General features: G+C 31.9%; 1 protein-coding gene across 2 annotated transcripts in view; it reads left to right on the top strand.

Annotated features, from left to right (window-relative positions):
- The window catches only part of LOC143349391 (uncharacterized), a 107,687-nt gene that overhangs the window by 13,847 nt on the left and 69,289 nt on the right, over positions 1 to 24,551 (top strand). The window contains exon 1 of one of the 2 annotated variants that reach the window (XM_076780609.1): positions 62 to 222. The exons of the other annotated variant lie outside the window; for it this stretch is intronic. The gene's annotated coding sequence lies outside the window, so the exon portion shown is untranslated. Of the gene's footprint in view, positions 1 to 61; positions 223 to 24,551 lie in introns of those variants that run through there. 2 annotated transcript variants of the gene reach the window in all.

Genomic DNA, 24,551 nt, shown 5'->3' with positions numbered 1-24,551 from the left:
TCTGGCATCTATGCTGGAACCCCGATGCATCTCCCCACCCATCCAGAAACAGTGCTCGAAGCAGCAGCTGACGACCGTAACAATGCATTCTCTGTACGCGAGAGCAATATGCTCTACGCAGGGTTACGGGAGAAGACTGTGAACTTGATTGCACGCACGCTACTGGCCATTAGGTTATCGGTGTCCCAGCGATGTAAAGCGATCAGGACGCGTAGGCAGCAGGTAAGGATCTTTAACGCTCGAACAAGCGTGTTTATAGTACTGACAAATCAAGCGTAATATATCAGTCAGATTCAGTTTACCATTTTGTTTTCACATTCTAATTCGTTACTTCTGATGCACGCAATCTGACGAAAACAAACTTTTTATTAATTGACTGTCACGTCATCTGTACGTGACGGACACAATCAGGTCGAAACGTTCGATTTGAATTGGGTTCGCGGAATTTTAGGTTACGAAAATAAGCGCTTCCCCGAGGAAATATCGAGGTTTGAAATTCCTCGTCGCGGATTTATGTTCGCGACAATTGCGTTATGTACGCGAAGACGGGAAAAAGCGTATCGCGGTAGAATGAGGTTAACGATAGAAAGAATAACAAAAGGCGAGAGAACGTAAGAGAATACGAGGAAGGGAAATGCAAGCAAGAAATGAAAGAGTCGGGGAGAAGGGTTAGAGGACAAGGAAGGACGAGGGGGAGAGAGAGGGAGGATGAGATGAAAAAGGACAGGGGCAGAGAGAATACTCGAGAGGTTCTGTTACCTGGTCCGTTCTCTTCTGTGGCGGCAGGTCAGTGTCGCTGTGCCCGTGGACGAGGACGGATGTAGTGGTTGATCGTGCGTATTTCCACGCAAGAGGGCCGAGCTCGTTCCTCTCCATAGTGAAAATGTTGCCTGTGGAAGTGTGACGTGTGCACGTGGGAGCGAGATTAGCCTGAGACGGGGTACGTATTGGTTTTAATCGCAACGCGAGAAACGATCGAGCAAATCGAGTGTTGGAAAACACTTTTCTGGATGGAATCTTGAAATTGTGTTATTGAGATGTGAGATGTTTCTTGAGCTTGTTTAGTATGTTAGGAATTATCGAGGTCGGCGAGGAAAAGTAAAATGTACGTTAATAGGTTAAAAACGGTTTTGTAGTTTGCGTAGTGAAAAGCGTCGCGTGTGTCACGCGCGGTGGACCGCTGGAATTGTCTATGTGCACGCTCGCAGCCACGAAACGCGGGATGAACGTACTGTTTCACGGTGCACGTGCTCTTCTTTACCCACGCGAATTCGGGAATGAATCGCTACGCTCGGTTGGGAGATCGATACGGTCGTGTGAGTTATGAAACTGGTATAGTGGCAAGTCGATTCGATCGTGATGAAATGTCTTTTATAGTATAGAGGGTGGGGGAAATTTTAATGGGGGATTCTCGAGGCCAAAATAAGACGAAATTTAAGAATACTAATTTGATGATGGAGGCTTTGGTACAAAGTTGTTAACGTTTTAAGTTCAGCTCGTACTGAATTTTTTTCTGGAAAGTGGATAGGATTTCGAGGATATATCTAATGACCAAAAATGATTGTAATTGACCCCCACAGCTGACAATATTTTTTTTAGAACGATTTGAAATATTTTAATTTTGTTGAAAAATTTCAAACTTTCTTGAATTTTTCCCTCGAAAGGGGGTAGGATTTCGAGGATATATCTAATGACCAAAAATAATCGTAATTGACCCCCACAGCTAACAATATTTTTTTCAGGACGATTTGAAAAATTTTTTTTTCGTCGAAAAATTTCACTCATCGAATTTTTTTCTAGGAAATGAGTAGGATTTCGGGGGTACGTCTATTCACCCAAAATGATTGTAATTGACCCCTAAAGTTGACAATATTTTTTTCAGAACGATTTGAAATATTTTATTTTCGTCAAAAAATTCAAACCTTCTCGAATTTTTTTATAGAAAGGGGGTAGGATTTCGGGGGTATGGATAATGACCAAAAATGATTGTAATTGCCCCCTAGAGCTGACAATATTTTTTTCAGAGCGATTTGAAATTTTTTAATTTTGTCCAAAAAATTCAAACATTCTAGAATTTTTTTCTCGATAGGGGGTAGGATTTCGTGGGTACGTCTATTCACCAAAAATGATTGTAATTGATCCCTACAATTGATAATATTTTTTTCAGAACGATTTGAAATATTTTAATTTCGTCGAAAAATTTCAAACCTTCTGGAATTTTTTTCTAGAAAGTGGGTAGGATTTCAGGGGTATGTCTATTCACCAAAAATGATTGTAATTGACCCCCACAGCTGACAATATTTTTTTCAGAGCGATTTGAAATTTTTTAATTTTGTCCAAAAAATTCAAACCTTCTAGAATTTTTTTCTCGATAGGGGGTAGGATTTCGGGGGTACGTCTATTCACCAAAAATGATTGTAATTGACCCCTACAGATGACAATATTTTTTTTAGAACGATTTGAAAAATTTTTTTTCGTCGAAAAATTTCACACCTTCTGGAATTTTTTTCTAGAAAGTGGGTAGGATTTCAGGGGTATGTCTATTCACCAAAAATGATTGTAATTGACCCCTACAGTTGACAATATTTTTTTCAGAACGATTTGAAAAATTTTAATTTTGACCAAAAATTTCACACCTTCTCGAATTTTTTTATAGGAAGTGGGTAGGATTTCGGGGGTATGGATAATGACCAAAAATGATTGTAATTGACCCCTACAGTTGACAATATTTTTTTCAGAACGATTTGAAATATTTTAATTTCGTCGAAAAATTTTAAACCTTCTAGAATTTTTTTCTCGATAGGGGGTAGGATTTCGGGGGTACGTCTATTCACCAAAAATGATTGTAATTGCCCCCTACAGCTGACAATATTTTTTTCAGAACGATATGAAATTTTTTAATTTTGTCCAAAAAATTCAAACCTTCTAGAATTTTTTTCTCGATAGGGGGTAGGATTTCGGGGGTACGTCTATTCACCAAAAATGATTGTAATTGACCCCTTCAGTTGACAATATTTTTTTCAGAACGATTTGAAATTTTTTAATTTTGCCCAAAAAATTCAAACCCTCTGGTTATTTTTTTCTAGAAAGTGGGTAGGATTTCAGGGGTATGGATAATGACCAAAAATGATTGAAATTGACCCCTACAATTGATAATATTTTTTTCAGAACGATTTGAAATTTTTTAATTTTGCCCAAAAAATTCAAACCTTCTAGAATTTTTTTCTCGATAGGGGGTAGGATTTCGGGTGTACGTCTATTCGCCCAAAATGATTGTAATTGATCCCTACAGATGACAATATTTTTTTTAGAACGATTTGAAATATTTTAATTTCTTTGAAAAATGTCATACTTTCTTGAATTTTTCCCTCGAAAGGGGGTAGGATTTCGAGGATATATCTAATGACCAAAAATGATCGTAATTGACCCCCACAGCTAACAATATTTTTTCCAGGACGATTTGAAAAATTTTTTTTTCGTCCAAAAATTTCACTCATCGAATTTTTTGCTAGGAAATGAGTAGGATTTTGGGGGTACGTCTATTCACCAAAAATGGTTGTAATTGGTTCCTACAGTTGACAATATTTTTTTCGGAACGATTTGAAATCTTCTAATTTCGTCGAAAAATTTTAAACCTTCTGGAATTTTTTTCTAGAAAGTGGGTAGGATTTCGGGGGTATGGATAATGACCAAAAATGATTGTAATTGTCCCCTACAATTGATAATATTTTTTTCAGAACGATTTGAAATATTTTAATTTCGTCGAAAAATTTCAGCAGCTACCCCATGTCGATTTTTCTTAAAACTTCATTATTCATTTTTAATAAATTTGTTTGACGTCCTACGGAAATTTCGTTTAGCACTTTTTTGTAGCTACCCATGAGCACTATTTCCATACTACATTTCATTGAAATGTATACACTATTGTAGGAGTTATGGTCCTTTGAAAATTGGACCATTTTTATGGGGGTTTTAACCTTTTACGGGATTAAAAAACAAGTTTTCAAACATTTTTGGAATTTCTACATTTTCTTTATCAAAATACGCGTTGTTTGCATTTTGAAACATTAAAACCCTCGAATCCTTTCCGGAGTTATGATGTTTTAATGGCTCTTCTGGAAAAGGTGCTTCAATGGGCTCCCAGAATTCCAGATAATTTGAAACAGAGAGGGTTAAAGTATCTTCATAAGGAAGGTTCTAGTTATAGCAGAAACTAGGGAGAAGTCAAAATTCTGATAAATAAAGAAATGGCGACGCTTCAAGTTTCGAATTTCTATTTGTTAATCGTTCTCTTGTCTTTAGCGTATTAAAAAAAATAGTAAAACTCAATATTGTTTTAAATCTCTAGTTCCAGCTGTAAAAGGCGTGTCTGCTGAATATTTTCCCCAAATTTGAAGTAAATCGGTCTGCTAGATGTTCAAATATCATATAAGCCATTTTAAATGCGTTTTTCTTAAACAAGGAGCTATAACTCTCGCAATTTTTAATATTTTTTAATGAAAAAAATACTGAACATACCTATAAGACGAATAAATATTTCTGCAAAATTTCAGTACAAAACAATCTGCCAATCGTTAAAAAAAAAATCACAAAAAAATCAAAGAAATGACTCCCTTAATGAGGTATTGCTGCCTAGACTGCCAATTTCACGGCCCTGTTTGTGATTTTTTTTTTAATGATAGGCAGGCTCTTTTGTACTGAGACTTTGTAGATGTATTTATTCATCTCATAAGCATGTATAGTATTTTTTTCATCGAAAAATATTAAAAATCGTGGCAATTATAACTTCTTATTTAATGGTTCTTCTGGAAAAGGTGCTCCAATGGGCTCCCAGGATTCCAGATAATTTAAAACAGAGGGGGTTAAAGTATCTTCATAAGGAAGGTTGTAATTATAGCAGAAACTAGGGAAAAGTCAAAATCCTGATAAATAAAGAAATGGCGACGCTTCAAGTTTCGAATTTCTATTTGTTAATCGTTCTCTTGTCTTCAGCGTATTAAAAAAAATAGTAAAACTCAATATTATTTAAAATCTCTAGTTCCAGTTATAAAAGGCGTGTCTGCTGAATATTCTCTCCAAATTTGAAGCCAATCGGTCTGCTAGATCTTGAAATATCATATAAGCCAGTTTAAATGCGTTTTTCTTAAACAAGGAGCTATAACTCTCGCAATTTTTAATATTTTTTAATGAAAAAAATACTGTACATACCTATAAGGCGAATATATAATACGGCAAAATTTCAGTACAAAACAATCTGCCAATCGTTAAAAAAAAAATCAAAGAAATGATTCCCTTAATGAGGTATTGCTGCCTAGACTGCCAATTTCACGGCCCTTTTTGTGATTTTTTTTTTAATGATAGGCAGGCTCTTTTGTACTGAGACTTTGTAGATGTATTTATTCATCTCATAAGCATGTACAGTATTTTTTTCATGGAAAAATATTAAAAATCGTGGGAATTATAACTGCTTATTTAATTGCTCTTTTGGAAAAGGTGCTCCAATGGGCTCCCAGAATTCCAGATAATTTAAAACAGAGGGGGTTAAAGTATCTTCATAAGGAAGGTTCTAGTTATAGCAGAAACTAGGGAGAAGTCAAAATTCTGATAAATAAAGAAATGGCGACACTTCAAGTTTCGAATTTCTATTTGTTAATCGTTCTCTTGTCTTCAGCGTATTAAAAAAAATAGTAAAACTCAATATTATTTAAAAACTCTAGTTCCAGCTATAAAAGGCGTGTCTGCTGAATATTCTCCCCAAATTTGAAGTAAATCGGTCTGCTAGATCTTGAAATATCATATAAGCCAGTTTAAATGCGTTTTTCTTAAACAAGGAGCTATAACTCCCGCAATTTTTAATATTTTTTAATGAAAAAAATACTGTACATACCTATAAGACGAATAAATATATCTGCAAAATTTCAGTACAAAACAATCTGCCAATCGTTAAAAAAAAAATCAAAGAAATGACTCCCTTAATATGGGAAATTACAATGTTTTAAAGCAGAGGAAACAAAATGAAATAACTCTGGAAATGCAGACTTTCGTCGGAGAAAATACAAAACTGGTGCATCCGTGCAACTCTCGCGTACGTTTGTAGAAATATGTAAATAAGTTCGGAATAGGAAGCTAGTCGAGGCGTCGATTCCTTCAACAAAACAAGAACAGGTTTCAGAAAGAACTTGACTAACTCTGTGAAAGGTGCTGTCTCCTGAGATACCTGCATACATACATATATGGGAACAGCGGACTAGGGGAGAAACGTACTTTTCCTCGAGAGGACGAGTTTTACAAAATTCGTTCGACAGGACGATTGGATTTAACGCTTTACCGAAGGGAAACGAGTATTCTCGTGTTTTTTTAGTAATTTCTCCGACAACAAAAGAAAAAGAATTCTATTATCCACGTATAGCTCCTGGAAATTATAATGAACTATATTAATTACGAAAATACTTATCACAGTTTTAGTATACACGTGTTGATGGAATTCTATTTTATTAAAATCATTGTATAGGAGTGTTTTGAGAAAAATGCACAGTTGTTAATTTGTTAATATTCGTTATCTTGTCAATTTGAAATTAATGATATTTTAGAATTACTTTATTTACGAAATAATAGTTTTATTTTTGTTGTTTAGGGATAATTATCAAATTTGATTGTTAAAGAATTTGTAGAATTCTATTTACGTAGTATTATAAATAAAAGTTCGACAAGACGATTGGATTTAACGCTTTACGGACGGGAAACGACTATTCTCGTGTTTTTTTAGTAATTTCTCCGACAACAAAAGAAAAAGAATTCTATTATCCACGTATAGCTCCTGGAAATTATAATGAACTATATTAATTACGAAAATACTTATTACATTTTTAGTATACTCATGTTGAAGGAATTATATTTTATTAAAATTGTCGTATAGGAAAGTTTTGAGAAAAATGCACAGTTGTTAATTTGTTAATATTCGTTATCTTGTCTACTTTAAATTAATGATATTTTAGAATTACTTTATTTAGAAAATAATACTTTTATTTTTGTTGTCTGTGGATAATTATCAAATTTGATGTTAAACAATTTGTAAAATTACCGACGGGAAACGAGTATTCTCGTTTTAAGATAAATTTGTGTTTTTTTAGTAACTTTAACGAACTATATTAATTTCGAAAATACTTATCACAGTTTTAGTATAGAATTCTATTTTATTAAAAGCTTCGTATAGGAATGTTTTGAGAAAAATGCACAGTTGTTAATTTGTTAATATTCGTTATCTTTTCTATTTTAAATAAATGATATTTTAGAATTACTTTATTTAGAAAATGACACTTGTATTTTTGTTGTTTAGGGATAATTATCAAATTTGATTGTTAAAGAATTTGTAGAATTCTATTTACGTAGTATTATAAATAAAAGTTCGATAGGACGATTGGATTTAACGCTTTACGGACGGGAAACGAGTATTCTCGTGTTTTTTTAGTAATTTCTCCGACAACAAAAGAAAAAGAATTCTATTATCCACGTATAGCTCCTGAAAATTTTAATGAACTATATTAATTACGAAAATACTTCTTACATTTTTAGTATACACGTGTTGAAGGAATTATATTTTATTAAAAGCTTCGTATAGGAAAATTTTGAGAAAAATGCACAGTTAATTTGTTAATATTCGTTATCTTGTCAATTTGAAATTAATGATATTTTATTTATTGCTGTTTGTGGATAATTATCAAATTTGATGTTCAACAATTTGTAACATTACGGACGGGAAACGAGTATTCTCGTTTAACGATAAATTTGTGTTTTTTTTAGTAATTTTTCTGACAACAAAAGAAAAAGAATTCTATTATCCACGTATAGTTCCTGGAAATTATAATGAACTATATTAATTACGAAAATACTTATTACATTTTTAGTATACTCATGTTGGAGGAATTATATTTTATTAAAAACTTCGTATAGGAAAATTTTGAGAAAAATGCACAGTTAATGTGTTAATATTCGTTATTTTGTCAATTTGAAATTAATGATATTTTATTTATTGCTGTTTATGGATAATTCGTATAGGAAAATTTTGAGAAAAATGCACAGTTAATGTGTTAATATTCGTTATTTTGTCAATTTGAAATTAATGATATTTTATTTATTGCTTTTTATGGATAATTATCAAATATGATGTTCAACAATTTGTAACATTACGGACGGGAAACGAGTATTCTCGTTTTAAGATAAATTTCTGTTTTTTTTAGTAATTTCTCTGACAACAAAAGAAAAAGAATTCTATTATCCACGTATAGCTCCTGGAAATTTTAATGAACTATATTAATTACGAGAATACATATTACATTTTTAGTATACTCATGTTGAAGGAATTCTATTTTATTAAAAGCTTCGTATAGGAAAGTTTTGAGAAAAATGCACAGTTGTTAATTTGTTAATATTCGTTATCTTGTCAATTTGAAATTAATGATATTTTAGAATTACTTTATTTACGAAATAATACTTTTATTTTTGTTGTTTATGGATAATTATCAAATTTGATTGTTAAAGAATTTGTAGAATTCTATTTACGTAGTATTATAAATAAAAGTTCGATAGAACGATTGGATTTAACGCTTTACGGACGGAAAACGACTATTCTCGTGTTTTTTTAGTAATTTCTCCGACAACAAAAGAAAAAGAATTCTATTATCCACGTATAGTTCCTGGAAATTATAATGAACTATATTAATTACGAAAATACTTATCACAGTTTTAGTATACTCATGTTGAAGGAATTATATTTTATTAAAAGCTTCGTATAGGAATGTTTTAAGAAAAATGCACAGTTGTTAATTTGTTAATATTCGTTATCTTTTCTATTTTAAATAAATGATATTTTAGAATTACTTTATTTAGAAAATTACACTTGTATTTTTGTTGTTTAGGGATAATTATCAAATTTGATTGTTAAAGAATTTGTAGAATTCTATTTACGTAGTATTAGAAATAAAAGTTCGATAGAACGATTGGATTTTATATTCGTTATTTCGTCTATTTGAAATAAATGATATTTTAGAATTACTTTATTTAGAAAATGACACTTTTATTTTTGTTGTCTATGGATAATTATCAAATGTGATGTTAAACAATATGTACAATTCTACCAATGGAAATTAATTGAAATATTAGTTTACGATCAAGTACAGTAAAATTATTATTAAATAACATATTCGATAAAAGAAAATTACTAAATAATAAAAAAAATTAGATCCAAAATTATAATTTAACAATTGGCCAATGGAAATTAATTGGCATATTGGATGACGATCAAGTGAAAAAAAGGTTACTAAATAATTAAAAAAAGAATATTAAATAGTAAAAAAAATTAGATACGAAATTATAATTTTATAGTTGGCCAATGAAAATTAATTTGAATATTAGATTACGATCAAATACAGTAAAATTATTGTTGAATACAATATTTAATAAAAAAGAAATTACAGAACAATACAAAAAAAATACTAAATAATAAGAAAAAATTAGATACGAAATTATAATTTAACAATTGACCAATGAAAATTAATTGGAATATTAGTTCACGATTAAGTACAGTAAAATTATTATTAAATTCCATGTTCGATAAAAAAAAAATTACTAAATAATAAAAAAAAATTCAAAATAATAGAAAAAAATTTGATACGAAATTATAATTTTTCGATTGGCCAATGAAAACTAATTGGAATATTATATTCCGATTAAGTGCAGTAAAATTATTATTAAATTCCGTATTCAATAAAAAAAAATTACTAAATAATATAAAAATCAGATACGAAATTATAATTTTTCAATTAGGCAATGGAAATTAATTGGAATATTAGTTTACGATCAGCTACAGTAAAATTATTATTAAATAACATATTCGATGAAAAACAATTACTAAATAAAAAAAAAAATACTAAATAATACAATAAAATTCAATACGAAATCACAATTTTTCAATTGACTAATGAAAATTAATTTGGAATGTTACTTTATAATTAAGTACAGTAAAATTATTATTAAATACCATATTCGAGTCAAAAAAAAATTACTAAACAATAAAAAAAATTAGATCGTAAATTATAATTTAACAATTGGCCAATGGAATTTAATTGGCATATTGGATTACGATCAAGTGCAGTAAAATTATGACTAAATACAATATTCGATAAAAAGAAATTACTAAATAATAAAAAAAAAATACTAAATAATAAACAAAAATTTGATACGAAATTATAATTTTTCAATTGTCCAATGAAAATTAATTGGAATATGAGATTACGATCAAATACAATAAAATTATTATTAAATAACATATTCGATAAAAAAAAATTACTAAATAACAAAAAAAATACTAAATATTACAAAAAAATTCAATACGAAATCATAATTTTTCAATTGACCAATGAAAATTAATTGGAATGTTACTTTATAAATAAGTACAGTAAAATTATTATTAAATACCATATTCGATACAAAAAAAAATTACTAAACAATAAAAAAAATACTAAATAATACAAAAAAATTCAATACGAAATCATAATTTTGCAAATGACCAATGAAAATTTATTGGAATGTTACTTTATAATTAAGTACAGTAAAATTATTATTAAATACCATATTCGAGTCAAAAAAAAATTACTAAACAATAAAAAAAATTAGATCGTAAATTATAATTTAACAATTGGCCAATGGAAATTAATTGGCATATTGGATTACGATCAACTACAGTAAAATTATTATTAAATAATATAATCGATAAAAAAAAATTACTAAATAATAAAAAAAAATACTAAATAATAAACAAAAATCAGATACGAAATTATAATTCAACAATTGGCCAATGGAAATTAATTGGAATATTAGATTACGATAAAATACAGCAAAATTATTATTAAATAACATATTCGATAAAAGAAAATTGCTAAATAATAAAAAAAATCAGATACGAAATTATAATTTTTCAATTGGCTAAGCAAAATTAATTTGAATATTAGATTACGATCAGCTACAGTAAAATTATTATTAAATAACATATTCGATAAAAAAAAATTACTAAATAATAAAAAAAAAATATTAAATAATAAACAAAAATCAGATACGAAATTATAATTTTTCAATTGGCCAATGGAAATTAATTGGAATATTACATTACGACCAAGTATAGTAAAATTATTATTAAATAACATATTCGATAAAAAAAAATTACTATATAATATAAAAATCAGATATGAAGTTTATAATTTTTCAGTTGGCCAATGAAAATTAATTGGAATATTAGATTACGATAAAATACAGCATAATTATTATTAAATAACATATTCGACAAAAGAAAATTACTAAATAATATAAAAATCAGATACGAAATTATAATTTTTCAATTGGCCAATGGAAAATTATAATTAAATTAAATTAATTGGAATATTAGATTACGATCAAATATAGTAAAATTATTATTAAATAACATATTCGATACAAAAAAATGGCAAAATAATAAAAAAAATCAGATACGAAATTATAATTTTTCAATTGGCTAATGGAAATTAATTGGAATATTAGATTACGATCAACTACAGTAAAATTATCATTAAATACAATATTCGATAAAAAAAAATACTAAATAATAAACAAAAATCAGATACGAAATTGTAATTTAACAATTAACCAATGGAAATTAATTGGAATATTAGATTACGATCAGCTACAATAAAATTATTATTAAATAACATATTCGACAAAAGAAAATTACTAAATAATATAAAAATCAGATACGAAATTGTAATTTAACAATTGGCCAATGGAAATTAATTAGAATATTAGATTACGATCAACTACAGTAAAATTATCATTAAATACAATATTCGATAAAAAAAAAATACTAAATAATAAAAAAAAATCAGATACGAAATTGTAATTTTAATTAGTTTTCAATTGTACAGGATTTACCATTATGATGCTAGAAAAATTAATTCTCAAGTTCAGACGTTGAGGGAATCAAATAGAATTTATGAATTTTAACAAGGTTACGAAAATAAGTACAAATTTTAGGTTACGTAGCGTGCAATGGTCTAAAATCAAAATTTTACTTTTGCAGAATATTATACGGTTTTAATCTGACAGTGAACGTGTTAAAAGAGATAGTAAAATTTTTACAGTGGTAATCATAAATTTAAAAGAAATATTGTTGTCACGTAATGTCTGTTTATTAAAGATGGCGTGCAAAATCACTAACAGTGATTTATCACAGTGATCACAAAATCACGATCACATTCGTGATTAAACTCCATTCACGACTGTAATCCGCAAGATGGCGTTCTCAAAATTCAAAGAATTAGAAATGCGCCAAATTTAAGGCTGCTTAATTGCATATTTTGTACATTTCAAATATCAAATTGTTTCAGTCGATTATTTAAATAAATAATAAGTTTGTCGCCACGAAAAAGAAGTATTACTTAAAACATACATATACATTTATATACGTTTTTATACATTAATATGACATTTTGTATATATTTATATTATAAAAAAATAAGTCAGAAATTAAAATTACAAACAGGTTAGTTTTGCAAATAGATTACCTTGTTAAAAAATTTCACAAACATTTATGAAACGAATGTTGAAACAATGAGAAAAAAACTTATACTTACATCTATTTATCACTTTTCTTTCTCCTAATAAGAAAATTATGTTAACATTGCTTTTAAACCAATCGTAATATAATCCCTACAGGGTGTCCCGTAAATAGTGTAAGAACTGGAAATGTGGGGTAGCTGAGACGATTCTGAACAACAAAATATTGTATATATTTATATCATAAAGAAATAAGTTAGAATCAAAAATTACAAATAGGTTAGTTTTGCATATAGATTACCTTGTTAAAAATTTCACAAACATTTATGAAACGAATGTTGAAACAATGAGAAAAAAAACTTATACTTACATCTATTTATCACTTTTCTTTCTCCTAATAAGAAAATTATGTTAACATTGTTTTTAAACCAATCGTAATATAATCCCTACAGGGTGTCCCGTAAATAGTGTAAGAACCGGAAATGTGGGGTAGCTGAGACGATTCTGAACAACAAAATATTGTATATATTTATATCATAAAGAAATAAGTTAGAATCAAAAATTACAAATAGGTTAGTTTTGCATATACATTACCTTGTTAAAAATTTTTACAAACATTTATGAAACGAATATTGAAACAATGAGAAAAAAAACTTATACTTACATCTATTTATCACTCTTCTTTCTCCTAATAAGAAAATTATGTTAACATTGCTTTTAAACCAATCGTAATATAATCCCTACAGGGTGTCCCGTAAATAGTGTAAGAACCGGAAATGTGGGGTATCTGAGACGATTCTGAACGACAATTTCCTTAGCAAAAATGTCGGGCGTCGTTTTTGAATTATTAACAGGACACCCTGTATGCAGTCTAAGGACATAATTCGTGAAAAGTGAAAACGCTCCCCACCAATCGAGAGCGATCACGAATCACGAGTGATTCAAAAGTAGCAATCGACGCCATCTTTAATCCGTATCGATTCGTGTGTCGTCGGTTGCAGTCGCGCCAGGAGAAAGATCGCTCGCTGTCGCGTTTTATTAAGACGGGGGGCGACCTATAACCAACGATACGACCCTGAGGCGCTTTTTCTCCGTGAAACTCTCTGAAACTCTCCAGACACGGTGTGCACCTTGCACCATAAAGTCGGACTCGTCGGATCGGCATGTTATGTACGGGTTGTGGCAATGTAATGCGCCATAGTAAGCTATGGCGCGTAAGACAGATGTTGGCGAAGAAACAAATAAAAGAGAAAGAGAGATCGACGACGAACTGGTAGCTTGAAAGTAATGCCACAATCTCACGCGCGCTGTATTACCGCCATTAGTCATTTCGTGACGCCATTTGCAAAACGTTTTAATGAGTCCCTCAATTTTCGTCCGTTTATGTTTACAAATTGTTTTCATTTTTGGAAATATCGTCCACGTGTCTTTTTGGACTCTTTTTACACTTTTGGCGAGTCGAAGAAAGGGTATAGCCGAATAAGGGGGTCAAATGTGCCCCCAAATCGAATTGAACGAACGATGGGGCATTCGATAGCTTATCCAAAAAAAACCATGTGTGCAAATTTTTAACTTGAAATCTCGACCGTGGGGGTAGTAATGGGGTGAAAACGAAAATCATGTTTTTCAACAATTTCTCTTAACCTATTGAGTAAAAAAATGTAAAAAAATTCAGAGACACTTCGGGTACTGGGACACATATTTTGGGAGATTTTCAGATTTTTTGATCGAAGAACCAGGTAGTAAAAAATAACAAACCGCAAAAAATGCCGAAAAATGCCAATTACGTATCGAAGGAGGCCCGGAACTACTTTTATACTTTCACAGTAAACACGTATTGCTATTACTATTATTCTCAATTTTTTTCAGATTTTTCATTTTGGTGCGCCGCAGTGAAAAAAAATAAAAACCGATTTTTTCCTCATTTTCTGCGTATTAGAGTAACTTACACGTTGAATTTTTATGCATTCTTCAATATGCGAGTGTTTTGTACACTGTTTAAGGTTTCTACACTAAGCAGAATTACATAACAATTGAAAGAAATAAAATAAACCAACCGTTGAGCGCAACATATCCTAAAAAATCAACGATGTTTTTAATGGCGTCGTTGGCGCAGCGTTAGAGTGTCCGACTGTGCAACCGCTGGAAGTTTTTTTACCGTAGGTTCGAGTCTCTCTTTGAGACTTAGAATTTTTTTTTATTTGTTATTTTTTTTTTCAAATTCTAACTATATAACAATGATTTATATTTATTTATAAATATTCTAAAGGTATTTTACAAATATTTTAACCTGAAATATGTATAAATATAATTTTGGAGCGATTTTTGCATAGGATGATTTTCTTATCTCCACATCATTTAAAAATAACTTCAAAAAAATTAAGGATACATATTGTTAAACTATAGCAATATTTAATATACTGTTAAAATCCAAAGTGATTTGAGAATTCGGTTTATGACACAGTTTTCTGGTACATTGTAGTTATTAGGAATCGTTTTTTTCGTAAGATTATTTTTCGTTATTAGTCACTCTGTAGCAAGTTACTCTGTAGCAAACATTCATATTTATCAAAGAAAGAGAAAAAAAAGGAAAGATCTGCTTGATCGAAGGGGGAGAAGAAGTAATAGTAAGCCAGTATAGAATCTTCTGTTCTAATCCATTCACAATAGTCAAAGGTAAGAGATTTGATAACTAACATTTCACATTAAGTTCAGTTTAAGAGATGTTAAACAATAATCGTGGTTGACAAAAAAAATAAGGACGCAAAGACGCTCCAAAATTATATTTATATATATTTCAGGTTAAAATATTTGTAAAATGCCTTTAGAATATTTATAAATAAATATAAATCATTGTTATATAGTCAGAATTTGAAAAAAAATACTAAGTCCCAAAGAGAGACTCGAACCTACGGTAAAAAAACTTCCAGCGGTTCCACAGTCGGACACTCTAACGCTGCGCCAACGACGCCATTAAAAACATCGTTGATTTTTTAGGATATGTTGCGCTCAACGGTTGGTTTATTTTATTTCTTTCAATTGTTATGTAATTTTGCTTAGTGTAGAAACATTAAACAGTGTACAAAACACTCGCATATTGAAGAATGCATAAAAATTCAACGTGTAAGTTACTCTAATACGCAGAAAATGAGGAAAAAATCGGTTTTTATTTTTTTTCACTGCGGCGCACCAAAATGAAAAATCTGAAAAAAATTGAGAATAATAGTAATAGCAATACGTGTTTACTGTGAAAGTATAAAAGTAGTTCCGGGCCTCCTTCGATACGTAATTGGCATTTTTCGGCATTTTTTGCGGTTTGTTATTTTTTACTACCTGGTTCTTCGATCAAAAAATCTGAAAATCTCCCAAAATATGTGTCCCAGTACCCGAAGTGTCTCTGAATTTTTTTACATTTTTTTACTCAATAGGTTAAGAGAAATTGTTGAAAAACATGATTTTCGTTTTCACCCCATTACTACCCCCACGGTCGAGATTTCAAGTTAAAAATTTGCACACATGGTTTTTTTTGGATAAGCTATCGAATGACCCATCGTTCGTTCAATTCGGTTTGGGGGCACATTTGACCCCCTTATTCGGCTATACCCTTTTACTCGTAGCTACTGGAGACACATGGGTGTTTTGATCGAAACTAACTTGCAATATAACCTTAAAATTTTGACTGACGCCATTATACATATGAATTACCGCCATTGGTCATTTCGTGACGCCATTTGCAAAACGTTTTAATGAGTCCCTTAATTTTCGCCAGTTTATGTTTACAATCTGTTTTCATTTTTGGAAATATTGTCCACGTGTCTTTTTGGACTCTTTTTACACTTTTGGCGAGTCGAAGAAATTTTACATACGATTATTGGAGACACATGGGTGTTTTGATCGAAACTAACTTGCAATATAACCTAAAAATTTTGACTGACGCCATTATACATATGTATTACCGCCATTGGTCATTTCGTGACGCCATTTGCAAAACGTTTTAATGAGTCCCTCAATTTTCGCCAGTTTATGTTTACAATCTGCTTTCATTTTTGGAAATATCGTCCACGTGTCTTATTGGACTCTTTTTACACTTTTGGCGAGTCGAAGAAATTTTACTCGCTAAAATTTTGACTGACATTTTTTTTTCTGTCGAAAAATTTCACTCTCGAATTTTTTTCTAGAAAGTGTGTAGGATTTCGGGGGTATGTCTATTCACCAAAAATTATTGTAATTGACCCTCGTAATCGAAAATAATTTTTCCAGAATGATTTGAAATTTTTTGTTTTCGCTGAAAAATTTTTGCAGCTACGCCATGTCGATTTTTTCTTAAAAATTAGTTTTTGATTTTTAGTAATTTTGAGGGACGTTCTACAAAAAAGTTGTTTAATACTTTTTTGTAGGTATCCAAGAACTCTACTTCCTCCCAAAATTTCAATGCAATATATTGACTATTCTAGGAGTTATGGCCGTTGGATAATTGAACCATTTTTATGGTGGTTTTTTCGCTTCACGGGGTTAACGAACAACTTTTCGAATATTGTTAGAATTTCTACATATTCTTCACTAAAATACACTTTGTTTACCTTTTGAAACATTAAAATCCTTCAATTTGTTCAGAAGATATAATATTTTAAACATTTGCACGAAATTTCGAGGAAGCATTTCTGGCCAGAAATTATATTTTCGGTAAAGAATTTTTTTTCTCGAAAGTGTGTAGGATTTCGAGGTTATGTCTAATGACCAAAAATGATTGTAATCGACCCCCTTAACCGAAAGTAATTTTTTTTTTGAACGATTTGAAATTTTTTTTTTCGTCGAAAAATTTCAGCAACTACTCGAATTTTTTTCTCGAAAGTGGGTAGGATTTTGGGGGTACGTCTAGTCACAAAAAATGATTGTAATTGACCCCCGCAGCCGAAAATAATTTTTTCAGAATTAATTAAAAATTTTTTTTTCGTCGAAAAATTTAGGCACCTACCGTCTTGTCGATTTTTCTTATAAATTCGATATTTATTTTTAATAAATTTGGCTGGCGCTGTACAGAAAAGTTGTTTAATACTTTTCTGTAGGTGCCCATGAACTCTACGTAAGAAAAAAATTTCAACCAAATCCATTCACTATTGTAGGAATTATGACCGTTTGAAAATTGAACCATTTTTAGGGGTTTTTTGTCACCTTACGGAGTTAAGGGACAACTTTTCTAATATTTTTAAAATTTCTACATATTCTTCACCAAACTACGCGTTGTTTGCCGTTTGAAACATTAAATTCCCCCAATCCGTTCAGAAGTTATGACATTTTAAGGATTCGCATGAAATTTCGGGGGTGCATTTCTGCCCTCACATTAGATTTTCGATAAGGAATTATTTTTCTCGAAAGTGCGTAGGAATTCGAGGTTAGATCTATTCACCAAAAACGATTGCAATCGACCCCTGTAATTGAAAGTAATTTTTTTTTAACGATTAAAAAATTTTTTTTTCATCAAAAAATTTCAGCAAGTTCTCGAATTTTTTTCTCGAAAGTGAGGAGGATTTCGAGGGTATTTCTAATAGTCAAAAATGATTGTAATCGATCCCTCTAAGTGAAGGTAATTTTTTTTAACCATTTAAAAAATTTTTTTTTCGTCGAAAAATTCCAGCACTTAATTATATTTTCGGTAAGGAATTTTTTTCTTGAAAATGCGTAGGATTTCGGGGGTATGTGTAATTACCAAAAATGATTGTAATTGACCCCTGCAACCAAAAATAATTTTTTCAGAATTAATTAAAGATTTTTTTTTCGATTTGAAACTTTTAATTTCGCCAAAAAATTTGACCTCCTTTCTGAATTTTTTTCTCGAAAATGCGTAGGATTTTGAAGGTATGCGTATTCACCAAAAATGATTGTAACTGACCCCTGCAACCAAAAATAATTTTTTCAGAATTAATTAAAGATTTTTTTTTTCGTTGAAAAATTTAGGCACCCCCTGGTTGATTTTTCTTAAAAATTCCTTTTTCATTTTTAGTAATTTTGTTTGACACCCTACAGAAAAGTTGTCTAATACTTTTTTGTAGGTACCCATGAGCTCTATTTCAGAAAAAAGTTTCATTGAAATATGTTCACAATTGTATAAGTTATGGCTGTTTGAAAATTGGACCATTTTTATGGGGTTTTTCTCATTTTGCGGGGTCAAGGACCAACTTTTCGAATATTTGTGCGATTTGTATATATTCTCCACCAAAATACGCGTAGTTTGCTTTTTTAAACATTAAAATCGTCCAATCCGTTCAGAAGTTATGGTGTTTTAAAAATTAGCATGAAATTGGGGGAAGCATCGTTGGCCTGAAATTATATTTTCGGTAAGGAATTTTTTTCTCGAAAATGGTTAGGATATCGAGCGTATGTCTATTGACCAAAAATGACTATAATTGACCCCTGCAACTGAAAATAATTTTTTTAGAATGATTTGAAATTTTTTAATTTTTACGAAAGGCACCTACCCTCTATCGATTTTTCTTAAATATTCGTTTTTGATTTTTAGTAATTTCGTTTGACGTCCTACGGAAAAGTTGTTTAATACTTATTTGAAGGTACAAATGACCTCTACTCCAGAAAAAAGTTTCATTGAAATATATTCACCATTATAGGAATTATGGCTGTTTGAAAATTGGACCATTTGAATACGGTTTTTCTCATTTTTCGGAGTCAAGACTCAACTTTTCGAATATTTTTGGAATTTCTACATATTCTGCATTAAAATACGCGTTATTTGCATTTTGGAACATTAAAATCGTCCAATCCGTTGAGAAGTTATGGTGTTTTAAAGATTAGCATGAAATTGGGGGAAGCATCGTTGGCCTGAAATTATATTTTCGGTAAGGAATTTTTTTTCTCGTAAATGGTTAGGATTTTGAGGGTATGTCTATTCACCAACAATGATTGTAATTGACCCCTGCAACTGAAAATAATTTTTTTAGAATGATTTGAAATTTTTTAATTTTTACGAAAGGCACCTACCCTCTATCGATTTTTCTTAAATATTCGTTTTTGATTTTTAGGAATTTCGTTTGACGTCCTACAGAAAAGTTGTTTAATACTTATTTGAAGGTACAAATGACCTCTACTCCAGAAAAAAGTTTCATTGAAATATATTCACTATTATAGGAATTATGGCTGTTTGAAAATTGGACCATTTGAATACGGTTTTTCTCATTTTTCGGAGTCAAGACTCAACTTTTCGAATATTTGTGCGATTTGTACATATTCTCCATCAAAATACGCGTAGTTTGCTTTTTTAAACATTAAAATCGTCCAATCCGTTGAGAAGTTATGGTGTTTTAAAGATTAGCATGAAATTGGGGGAAGCATCGTTGGCCTGAAATTATATTTTCGGTAAGGAATTTTTTTCTCGAAAATGGTTAGGATTTCGAGAGTATGTCTATTCACCAACAATGATTGTAATTGACCCCTACAATTGACAATATTTTTTTCAGAACGATTTGAAATGTTTTAATTTCGTCGAAAAATTTTACACCTTCTTGAATTTTTATCTCGAAAGGGAGTAGGATTTCGGGGGTACGTCTATTCACCAAAAATGATTGTAATTGACCCCTACAGATGACAATATTTTTTTCAGAACGATTTGAAATTTCTTTTTTCGTCGAAAAATTTCAGCTGCTACACCATGTCGATTTTTTCTTAAAAATTCGTTTTTGATTTTTAGTAATTTTGTTTGACGCTCTACGGAAAAGTTGTTTAATACTTTTTTGTAAATATCCATGAACTCTACTTCCTCCCAAAATTTCAATGCAATATATTGACTATTCTAGGAGTTATGGCCGTTGAAAAATGGGACCATATTTATGGGGGTTTTAACCTTTCACAGGGTTAAAAGACAAATTTTCAAACATTTTAGGAATTTCTACATATTCTTCAGCAAAATACGCGTTGTTTAGTTTTGAAACATTAAAAAGATTTGAAATTTTTGAATTCAATTGTTAATAACTTTTTAACGAAGCCTCCATCGACAAATTGATATTCTTGATTTTCGTCTTATTTTGGCCTCTAGAATCCCCCATTAAAACACCCTGTATAACTTGATTGGTGTTGTGCCTTTGGTATTCTCAAGTTTCTTGCAATAATAATAATATAGTCCATGCATAAATTCAGTGTTTTATTTCCTTCGTTTGATTCCTTCCCGCCACGTTAATAGTTTCACTCATCTTACAATATTTACTACAGTTTAATTTTTCCTAACATTTACAATACTGTTACGAGCCAGGGCCGTGCAGCGCGCGTGGCCTGCGAGTGCGAGAGAGAGTATGGAATATGGTATCAATTTGTTAGTTAGGTGCACGGACGAACCCAATGCGAAATCGGGGAGCCGCTAGGATAGTTGATAACGAGGACGAACCTGACGCGAAATCAGGGAGCCTCTGGGATGGAGTTACGCACGGACGAACCTGGTGCGAAACCAGGGAGCCGTAGGGGGGTGAAACGTCGTGAACGAACCCGATGCGAAATCGGGGAGTCACTAGGATTGTTGATAACGACGCGGACGAACCCAATGCGAAATCGGGGAGCTGCTAGGAGGTTGGAAGAAACGCAGACGAACTCGATGCGTAATCGAGGAGCTGCTGGGAGGTTGGATAAATCACAGACGAACCTGATTGCGAAATCAGGGAGCTGTAGGATGCGGACGAACCTGATGCGTGATCAGGGAGCCGCTGGGATGGTAATAGATTTCGTGGACGAACTCGATGCGTAGTCGAGGAGCCACTAGGTTGTAAGGGGTTGTATTTGGATTTGGGGATGTGTTAATTTGAACTCGTAACTTTGAATTATTAAATACAGGGTGGGGCAGTAACTATTAGCACCTCAGATATCTTCGAAACTATAAGTTTCACAGAAATATTTGCTAAAGTAAATTGCACAGTACGAAGGGCGCTATTGGGTGGCGATAATAGTTTTTTTGCAGGTGGAGGTACTTTGGACATTTGAAGGTGACATCCATTTTTTTAAATGGATCGGTATGTTTTTGCTTCCGTATCACGATAGAGGATCTTAAAACGAGTTCAACGACCTATTACACAAGGTCATCGAAGGTCATAGAAAGTAGAGAAAGGCGATAATACTTACGGTTTTGGTAGTAAATGAAACATGTTTATAGTAGGTGTTCGAAATGATGACCATCACTGTCAATGCACCGTTGGATTCTTTTTACGATTGATAGACTTGCAAGTCTTACAGCGTCAGAACTTATTGATGCACAGGCTGCAATAATTCGCTGTTGCATATCGTGAGATGTAGTTGGTACTTCTTTGTACACTTTCTCTTTCAGTGTTCCCCACAGAAAGAAATCTAAAGGTGTTATATCTGGTGAACGAGCTGGCCACGATATTGGACCGCCGCGTCCAATCCAACGATTTCGAAATTTTTCATCGAGTTTCCTTCGCGCAATCGATGAATAATGTGCTGGGCATCCATCATGTTGATACCACATGGTTTGTCGTGTAAATAAAGGTAACTCTTCTAGCAAAAGACCCAATGTATCCTTAATAAAATTAGCATAGACGTTGCCATTCAAATTTCCATTGATAAAATAAGGTCCAATAATTTTATCACCTATGATACCGCACTATACATTCACCGACCATTGTTTTTGATGTTCAACTTGTCGTAGCCAATGTGGATTTTCCGCTGCCCATAAATGCATGTTATGCAAATTAACATTCCCGTGATTTGTGAATGTTGCTTGATCAGCAAATAAGACGGTATTAAAAAAAAGCTCATTGTTTTGAATCTGACGTATAGCCCATCGACAAAACTCAACTCGATTCATGAAGTCGTTCCCATGCAATTCTTGGTGAAGACTAACGTGATACGGATGAAATTTGTGACGGTGCAAAATGCGAAGTACGCTCCTCCTACTAATGCCAGATTCGCGTTCAATTTGTCGCGAACTAATATGAGAATTTCTAGACACACTAGCGAGCACACCGATTCCCATTTCTTCGTTAATTACTCGTTTCTGGCGTTCACTTTTACGAACACTTAAACTACTGGTTTGCCTAAGTTTATCATACACATTTTTAAATGTTTGACGCGAAGACTGAGACCGATGTGGATATCGTTCAGCATACAAGTTTGTAGCCCTTACAGAATTTTGTTGGCATTCGCCATAAATAAGAAGCATATCAACCTGCTCTTCAAACGGATACATCGTGCCGGATTGACCGATTTATCGATACTAATCTTATGATGTTTATCTTACTCTGCAAACTATTAAAGTGTTCTTCAAGCAGTGTTTATTCTCAGTGAAGTAAACGTACGTATGTTTCATTTACTACCAAAACCGTAAGTATTATCGCCTTTCTCTACTTTCTATGACCTTCAATGACCTTGTGTAATAAGTCGTTGAACTCGTTTTAAGATCCTCTATCGTGATACGGAAGCAAAAACATACCGATCCATTTAAAAAAATGGATGCGACCTTGAAATGTCCGAAGTACCTCCACCTACAAAAAAACTATTATCGCCACCCAATAGCGCCCTTCGTACTGTGCAATTTACTTTAGCAAATATTTCTGTGAAACTTATAGTTTCGAAGATATCTGAGGTGCTAATAGTTACTGCCCCACCCTGTATAATATAACCCGAGCGGTAAGGTTATATTATTATGGGAACGTTTCGCTAGGATAGTTGATAACGAGGACGAACCTGACGCGAAATCAGGGAGCCTCTGGGATGGAGTCACGTACGGACGAACCTGGTGCGAAACCAGGGAGCCGTAGGGGGGTGAAACGTCGTGAACGAACCCGATGCGAAATCGGGGAGTCACTAGGATTGTTGATAACGACGCAGACGAACCCAATGCGAAATCGGGGAGCTGCTAGGAGGTTGGAAGAAACGCAGACGAACTCGATGCGAAATCGAGGAGCTGCTGGGAGGTTGGATAAATCACAGACGAACCTGATGCGAAATCAGGGAGCTGTAGGATGCGGACGAACCTGATGCGTGATCAGGGAGCCGCTGGGATGGTAATAGATTGCGTGGACGAACTCGATGCGTAATCGAGGAGCCACTAGGTTGTAAGAGATTGTATTTGGATTTGGGGATGTGTTAATTTGAACTCGTAACTATGAATTATTAAATATAATATAACCCGAGCGGTAAGGTTATATTATTATGGGAACGTTTAACTAATGATAACCGCTTTATATAATTGTGGGTTAAAGAAGTTGGGTAACTCTGATTTGATAATAAAAGTAGATATATTCTTAAATCAACAAGTAAAATACAATTGTTTCGTGTATCTTGTGTCGCGATCAAAGAATGATTATATTTACCTAAAAAGATCTTGCGCGGTGTTGACGCACTGGCGATGCGGGGGTATGTCAGTTGAAAGTAATGGCCGCAATAGAATTTATGCCGGTTCACGGATTCTATATGGTATAATATTGATACGACAGGGAACTGTAGCCCGATCTCACAAATACAACTGACTAACAAAAATCGTATACGCGTAACGAGAGTCGTGGAGTTGACACTAACAAGGGGAGGTCACGACCTGTCAACCTGGGATTTGAACGAAATTTGGCAGAGTTATAGGGGCTGGTGTTGAAACGCAATCTGTAAAATACTAGACATTTATGGCCAGCCGTTTGTTTAAAAAATGGCTTTAAAGTGGAAACTTTCGAAGTCGTCGGATCGACGTTTTTTTTAAAAAAAATTGTAGGTCTCAACGAGGGGAACACAAAAGTCCAATACATTTTTGCCGTAACATCAATAGTTTAAACAAAAATTTGAGTTTTTGTAACGGAAAACTGGAGTTCGGTCCCCGAAATTTTAGAGCATTTTGTTTTGTTCTTTTTTCGCTTATTTTTGAATTTTTATTTATTTTCAATTTCAATTTTTAATATTACGAAAAAAGTTGGCTGTTACAAATAAATAAAATACTGTTATGGTTATAAATGTTTATTTTCACACATATTTAC

Source organism: Colletes latitarsis, chromosome 13 (assembly GCF_051014445.1).
Source record: "Colletes latitarsis isolate SP2378_abdomen chromosome 13, iyColLati1, whole genome shotgun sequence".
NCBI lineage: Eukaryota > Metazoa > Arthropoda > Insecta > Hymenoptera > Colletidae > Colletes > Colletes latitarsis.
This window is presented reverse-complemented; position numbering and strand designations above follow the sequence as displayed.